Source organism: Ornithorhynchus anatinus, chromosome 14 (assembly GCF_004115215.2).
Source record: "Ornithorhynchus anatinus isolate Pmale09 chromosome 14, mOrnAna1.pri.v4, whole genome shotgun sequence".
In the NCBI taxonomy this organism is placed as follows: Eukaryota; Metazoa; Chordata; class Mammalia; order Monotremata; family Ornithorhynchidae; genus Ornithorhynchus; species Ornithorhynchus anatinus.
In genome coordinates, this window is record NC_041741.1 from 33278199 (window position 1) to 33285672 (window position 7474).

At 41.8% G+C, this 7474-nt stretch overlaps 1 long non-coding RNA gene across 1 annotated transcript; it reads right to left on the bottom strand.

The window, feature by feature from the left end:
- Nucleotides 1-2035: 2035 nt before the first annotated feature.
- On the bottom strand, nucleotides 2036-5978 carry LOC103170783. The gene is made up of 3 exons (XR_486397.3): nucleotides 5871-5978; nucleotides 3872-3995; nucleotides 2036-2701 (listed from the first exon to the last, which is right to left on the bottom strand). It is a non-coding gene; the product is annotated as an uncharacterized LOC103170783 (long non-coding RNA).
- Between the last annotated feature and the right edge of the window lie 1496 nt (nucleotides 5979-7474).

Genomic DNA, 7474 nt, shown 5'->3' on the forward strand with positions numbered 1-7474 from the left:
CCCCCAACCCTTCTCCCCAGTTTCCAGGAAATTTGGAGAAAAGTGTAATGTTGTTGGTTTTTTCTGAAGTCATCAGATAACTGCAGCGGTATTGCTCTGGCGATTAAGCCTCTTAAAAAAAGTTAATAGTTTTAAAATAAGGAAATCAGAGTTAGAAGATTTCATGTTTCCTTCCCATAGTAACTCTTGCAATATGAGGCAAATTGTTTAACCACACTATTCTTCAGTTTCTCTCTCTAAAAATCCAGATAATTACTCTCCGACTTGAAGGCACGGTTTACTTTCCTAAAGGGGTATTTTGGGGACTCAGTGAGCTAATGTTTGTAAAATCATTTTACATCTTTGGATTAAAGACTACGAAAGTACAAAGTAAAATTATTGAACTTTTCTCCTCCTTAAAAAGATTTGGAAACGTTTACTCATTTTCCCAACACCATACATTGTGAAATCAATTTAATATGATTTAAAAGCTTCAACTTCTCTTAAATCTCATTTTTGTAAATCCTCAAACTTTTAAAATCGTATCTGAAAGAATATTTTACTATTTCATTTAAATATAATATATTTCAATCAATATTCATTTCACATAAGGTAAAATAAAACCCTTACACCTTGATTATGTGTCTAGAAAAGAGTTCTTTGTGGCACAAAAATATGCCCCAGACTATAATGCTATACAACGTCCCTACATTTTACAACTTCAGGGTCAAATTCTAGAGCAAACCTAACTATAATTTTGCCTCAAAGGTAATCAAACTTTATAACAGTGGTTACCTCCTTTTGGATCTTCCTTAAATTCATTGTTCAGGGAGAGAAATCTCTTTGTGCCTAAGTTCCCCTAAAGACCAGGTCCCTGTGTCCATGATAAATTCCTTCTTCTAGCTCTAAAAGGGAAAAAAAATGTAACTTAAAACAGAGGAGAACTGACATTTCCACTGCAGGTCACTAGCTTCTTTTTTTGGCCACAATTTTGTTGGTGCTTTATGTGCGACATGCAACAAATTTATCACAGAAGATGCTAGGAAGTTGAGAAAAATGAGTCTCGATGTCCAAAGTGACAGTGAAACTGGCTTTCAATTAAGTACTGCAGTGATCTGCCACTGGATTAGAGCAAGGCTCTTCTACTAAAGCCTAACTCAAGTATTTTATGCTTTGTAAGGCGCTTCTCCATCTCTACCATAGGGAGAATTTATGCTTTGCTTCCTCCAGCCTTTTAATAATAATAATGTTGGTATTTGTTAAGCGCTTACTATGTGCAGAGCACTGTTCTAAGTGCTGCGGTATACAGGTTAATCAGGTGGTCCCACGTGAGGCTCACAGTCTTAATCCCCATTTTACAGATGAGGTAATTGAGGCACAGAGAAGTTAAGTGACTTGCCCAAAGTCACACAGCTAACAAATGGCGGAGCTGGGATTAGAACCCATGACTTCTGTCTCCCAAGCCTGGGCTCTTTCCACTGAGCCACGTGTGCGTCAAGCTCTGTTTTTAGTACTGCGGTAGGTATAAGATAATCAAGTCAGACACAATCCCTGTACTACACGAGAAGCAGTGTGGCTCAATGGAAAGAGCATGGGCTTGGGAGTCAGAGGTCACAGGTTCAAATCCTAGCTCCGCCGCTTGTCCGCTGTCACTTAACGTCTCTGGGCCTCGGTTATCTCATCTGTAAAATGGGGATTAAGACTGTGAGCCCCATGTGGGACAACCCGATCACCTTATACCCTCTCCCGGGCTTAGAACAGTGCTTTGCACATAGTAAGGGCTTAACAAATGCCATCATCATTATTATTATTACATGAAGTTTACTGAGTGGGAGGGAGAACGGGCATCGAATCCCATTTTATGAATGAGGAAACTGAGGCACAGGTAAGTTAAATGACTTGTCCAAGGTTCCACAGCAGGCATTTGGTAGAGCCAGGATAAGAATCCAGGTCCTCTGACTTCCAGGCTTATGGTCTTTCCACTGGACCAAGCTGCTCCTAGTAAAGATGTGGATTTTTACAACTCCTGCACTGTTAATGAGTCCTTCCACATACTGTGCATTTAAAGAATGACCCCGGTTGCACAGCCGCCTCGCTACTCACAACTCCCTGACACCATATTTCTTTTCTCCTCTTGATGTGGCGACCTTCTTGAAGACTCTATACTAAGACAGTCATGGGCCAAGCTGCTCCTAGTAAAGTAGTGGCTAATGAAACCCCTGCATCGTTAATGAGTCCTTCCACATACTGTGCATTTAAAGAATGACCCCGGTTGCACAGCCGCCTCGCTACTCACAACTCCCTGACACCATATTTCTTTCCTCCTCTTGATGTGGCGACCTTCTTGAAGTCTCTATGCTAACGCAGTCACCCCATTTCTAATCATGGTATTCCAAGCTGATCCTCCTTCTGCTGCCTCCTAACCGGTTATGACTCTGACCTAGAGTTGAGGTTTTGCTTCCCTGCGACATGAAAATCCACGTTATTTATGATGAGCCCATTTCAGCTTGCCTTACGGGGGCTGCTTGAATATCCTGCTGCCCCACGTGCGCCTCACGTCTTCTGCTCAGTGAAAGGATCGCTTCGCTGTTGGACCGTCTCACTGCATTCCTGGACCTCATTTGGCGGGACCTGATCTCGCCACATGATGTTACTGGTGGGTGGAGATGGAGCTGCTGGGAGAAGTAGGATGTGATGTCTGTTGGTCGTTCCAGTCCGATACCTGTAAAGAAGGTGGGACGTGTCAGATGCTCCACAGACCTTCCGCTTGGCCTACATTGGCACCACACTCTGTCAGTCTCCCAGAGGACACACTAGCCTGGTTTTTTTTTCTGTTTTCTACCTCTCTGTGTGCACTTGTTATCATTAATAATAATAACGGTGGTATTCGTTAAGCGCTTACTATGTGCCAAGCGCTGTTCTAAGTGCTGGGGTAGATACAAGACAATCAGGTTGTCCCACATGAGGCTCACAGTCTTAATCCCCGTTTCACAGATGAGGTCATCGAGGCCCAGAGAATTGAAGTGACTTGCTCAAAGTCGCACAGCTGAGAAGGGGCATTACAGAGTGCGTAATGAAAAGCTGGCACCTGTGAGCCTCATTCCCCAATTTTTAATCACCCTCCAACTCCAAAGACTATGTAAGCCATGAACTCTTGCTTGCTTTTTACTCTGAATCTATCGTGCTCAGGGTTAACAAGTTCTTCACGCTATGACCTCACGCAGATCCACAACCTTTTCACCCTCTAAATTTCTCATGAGAACCAAGGCCTTCCTTCACCATCTCTATCTTATTTCCCAGACTCTATACCTTTACCAGACTATGAGAAATGCTCTAGTCGGCCCAATAACTTCCTATATCATTCCCAGAGCTTAAATGTGGTACTGATATGGTAAAAGCATTAACTTCAGTCTGATGCTTCAGATGAATAAATCGCCTTCTGTCATTCTAGGCGGATTGCCATATATAATAATAATAATAATGTTGGTATTTGTTAAGCGCTTACTATGTGCAGAGCACTGTTCTAAGCACTGGGGTAGACACAAGGGAATCAGGTTGTCCCACGTGGGGCTCACAGTCTTAATCCCCATTTTACAGATGAGGTCACTGAGGCACAGAGAAGTGAAGTGACTTGCCCACAGTCACACAGCTGACAAGTGGCAGAGGTGGGATTCTATATTCTAGATGTAGACCCTAAGCTCACTGCGGGCAGGGAGTGTGTCTACCAACTCTTGTTATTTTGTGCTCTCCCAAGTCCTCTGCACACAGTAAGCACTCAATCAATGTGACTGACTGATTGATTTTTTGACTGATTAGATACTTCAAATATCCTTCGCAGTGAAGTTGTTTTGCGAACAGTTGTTTTGAGAACTGTTTGGCTGTTTCCAAGGACCTCGTTAGTTTTCCTGTCTTGCCACTTGATGCCGTCTATGGTTCACAGTCACAAAAGCTGGTCCAGGTCTTGAAGATGACTCGCCAATGCCGTCACTCTGCCCGAGTAGGTCCCACGTGATCAGCTGAAAAGGGGGTGGGGGGCAGAACTGTGAGGATCGGTTGATTCAGAGATTGAAGAAATGTTTTAAAGAAACAATGCAGATCAAGATTAAATTAAATGGCGTAGCTGGGGACTGCTAGAAAATAACAGCAATCGGGAATGGGGAGGCCCTTTTAGATCAGCAACATGGAGATCATTGGATTAGCACGGGCAAATTAAAAACTAAACCAGGTGCTCCCCAAAACACAAATCCAAAAGCAATGCAAAAAAATGATTTCTATGCATGCCCAACTATAAGTACATCAGGATCATAACAAACCCAATGCAAACAGGTAGATGAATAAAGAGAATCATCAAGTAGATCAAGAAATGGATGGAGAGTATTGATTCTTCATTTCATATGTAGAAGCGGTGTAAATTCTCCTGTGCTAAATAATCCTTTCTGGTTCAAAGCACTAGATGAGTGCAATCAAAAAATGCAAATGCAATTTAATATATTATTCTTCTCACTTTCATTATCTCCCCATGTACTTTGGATTATTCAGCTAATACGGCAAAAAAAAAAATCTGCCAAAAAATACACACTGCTGAGCTGCCCATTATTTGATATATATTTAAAAACCATATTGCAAACCCAGCCAAAGAGCCACTGATAATCCTCGCTCATTGGTTATTGCTGAGGGTAGATCTCAGAACTGATTATTGACTAATCAATCAATCAATCATATTTATTGAGAGCTTTCTATGTGCAGAGCACTGTGCTTTGAAGAGTACACAATCTAACAGAATTGGTGAGCACATTCCCTGCCCACGGGAAGCTTACAGTCTAAAGGGGGAGACAAGACATTAATATAAATGAATACATCGAGGATATGTACATAAGTGTTGTGGGGCTTTTGGTGGTGTGAAAAAAAGGGTGAAAATCCAAGTGCAAGATCCTTCTCACTGACCTCCAAGTTGGCCCCATAGTCAGTGCCCTGGGTCTAAATGTGTCTTTTACAATCATATTTACTTATCTATTCTTTCTCAGGGTAACAAAATACATTCAGAGTGGTAGAGATAGAGTGTTTTTCTTTTTCCCAAAGACTTAAATTTGTATGATTCAGGTTACCTTTAGTATTTAAAATGGTTAATGAAAAGAAAAAGAGAAAATAATAGTAATAAAAAAAACCAGGAGGAGGCCATAGTGAAAACAATGGGTGAATAACCTGTCTGAGAACCTATAAGCACTTAGTAAACGTTGACATGATTGGTGATGTAGTGAGAGTTCCCAGCTGGTCCATATACTAAGGACAAAGGAGAGAACAACCTTATCTTAAAAAGATCTTACTAAAGCCGCTGTTTGAACAATCCTGATTTTCTTTCAGCCGTACAGTTTGGAGCTTGGGGATATTAAAGGGTTATTTTCAAAGCGAGGGATCGTCCCAAAATAATTAAGTAAATGTGCTTCTTAAGAGTCAATCTGCGGCTTTGAGTCCCGTTACATTATGTTTTTGCTTTCTCTGGTGCCTCAGTCCAGTAATTGTTTTTCGATGGACTTCTCTTTTCCTGACTGAGATAGGCGCATTCATTTTTGTGCTCACCTCAAGTTGCTCACCCCAAATTCCCAAGATACCTGAAAATAGAGAGTTTCTAAAGAGAGTTTAGAAATCCCAGCTGGACTGTTGAGATAGTATTAGTTCTACTTGCTTCTTCGGTGACCAACACAAATGGCAAACACCTATTATGTTCGTCAAATAACTTAAACAGGTTGAACGTAACTCTAGATGCCAATCATCCTCACATTCTTTTGACACCTCAAAAAGAATCGCTGAGGATAAGTCACAGTGACAGGTTGAGCGCCTCACTGAAATAGCATTCTAGGCTTTACTTTCCAGGATCAGTACGATTGACAAACCTTGAATCCCAGTGGAATCAAAAGTGGAATTATCAACTTGCAGATTGCATCATGATCCTTCTGCCTGTCACAGTAGTACTGTAACTCTAGATGCAGTTCAGTTGTCAGCTGGACCTAGGAAAACAGAAAGCTACCACATCAGGACAGAAATACACTGGCCAAGTTATGAGAGGTTACTTTGCAAAATATGCTCTGTGCTTGCAAAATTATCACAGTTGGATTCCTCAAACGTTGTAACAAACACCAAATTCTGTCACAAGGTTACGCTTTCATTCAATCATTCATAAACTGAGGGAAGGGTATATTGCAATTTATAACTTTTCAAGGTCGTATTACCGCTTCTTCAAGATAAAGTCAGGCTAGAAAAAAGAAAGCCTCAAGGCTGATCACCCAAACAACCTATCACATGAGGCTTAACATGTTTACATTTCCTGCCAATAAGACTTAGAGTTGATCTGCCCATTTTCACTTTCAATAAGACACTTACCGTTTAACTTATTTCTTTCATTGAGTCACAGCTGTCCTTGAGTTATGGGGCTCCACAAGCCTGTGATTTTTACACGTCCTACATTGCAGGAAGGATTTTAGATTTGGGGATCTGTCCAGAATGGACAGAGACTCTCGAAGAAGTGATAAAAACCTTAATTTTGAGGAGCACTGAGTAACCTGGAAGAGGAAATTTCCTGCTGTTGGAATCGCTCCCGATATGGATTTCCAGCTGTTGCTAGAAGAAATAGCAGCGTGGCTTAGTGGAAAGAGCACGGGCTTGGGAGTCAGAGGTCACGGGTTCTAATCCCGGCTCTGCCACTTGTCTGCTGTGTGACCTTGGGCAAGTCACTTAACTTCTCTGTGCCTCAGTTACCTCATCTGTAAAAATGGGGATTAAAAAATGTGAGCTCCACAGGGGACAATCTGATTACTCTTTATCTACCCCAGCACTTGGAACAGTGCTCTGCACATAGTAAGCGCTTAAATACCATAATAATAATTATTATTATTGTTAAATAGGAATAGTATTAGTGTTTGAGTGTTCATTGAGGACAGTGCACTGTTCTAAGCACTGCGCTTTAGAGAAAGAACAGCACAAGTCAAAGACACACTCACTACTCACAAAATGTTTAAACTCCAACTGAGGAGACAGGCATGAAATATATTTATACACTTCTTGTTTCAACTTCACCCACATTCATGAACGGTCATCAGTAGCCATCTTTTGTCACAGAGAGTAGCTATAAACCTCATAGGTGTGATGGGTGATACGGGGAACTCTTTCAAATTGCAGCCTCTGAATCCAAAGTGGATGTTGAAAACAAGGTAAAATTGCTAGAGCTGAGAAACCGATGGGTAGCTGTGGTACTACTGAGAAGCAGCGCGACTTAGTGGAAAGAGCCTGGCCTTTGGAGTCGGAGGTCATGGGTTCGAATCTCCGCTCTGCCACTTGCCAGCTGCGTGACTGTGGGCGTCACTTAACTTCTCTGTGCCTCAGTTACCTCATCTGTAAAATGGGGATTAACTGTAAGCCTCACGTGGGCAACCTGATTACCCTGTATCTACCAGCTCTTAGAACAGTGCTGTGCACATAGCAAGCGCTTAACAAATACCAA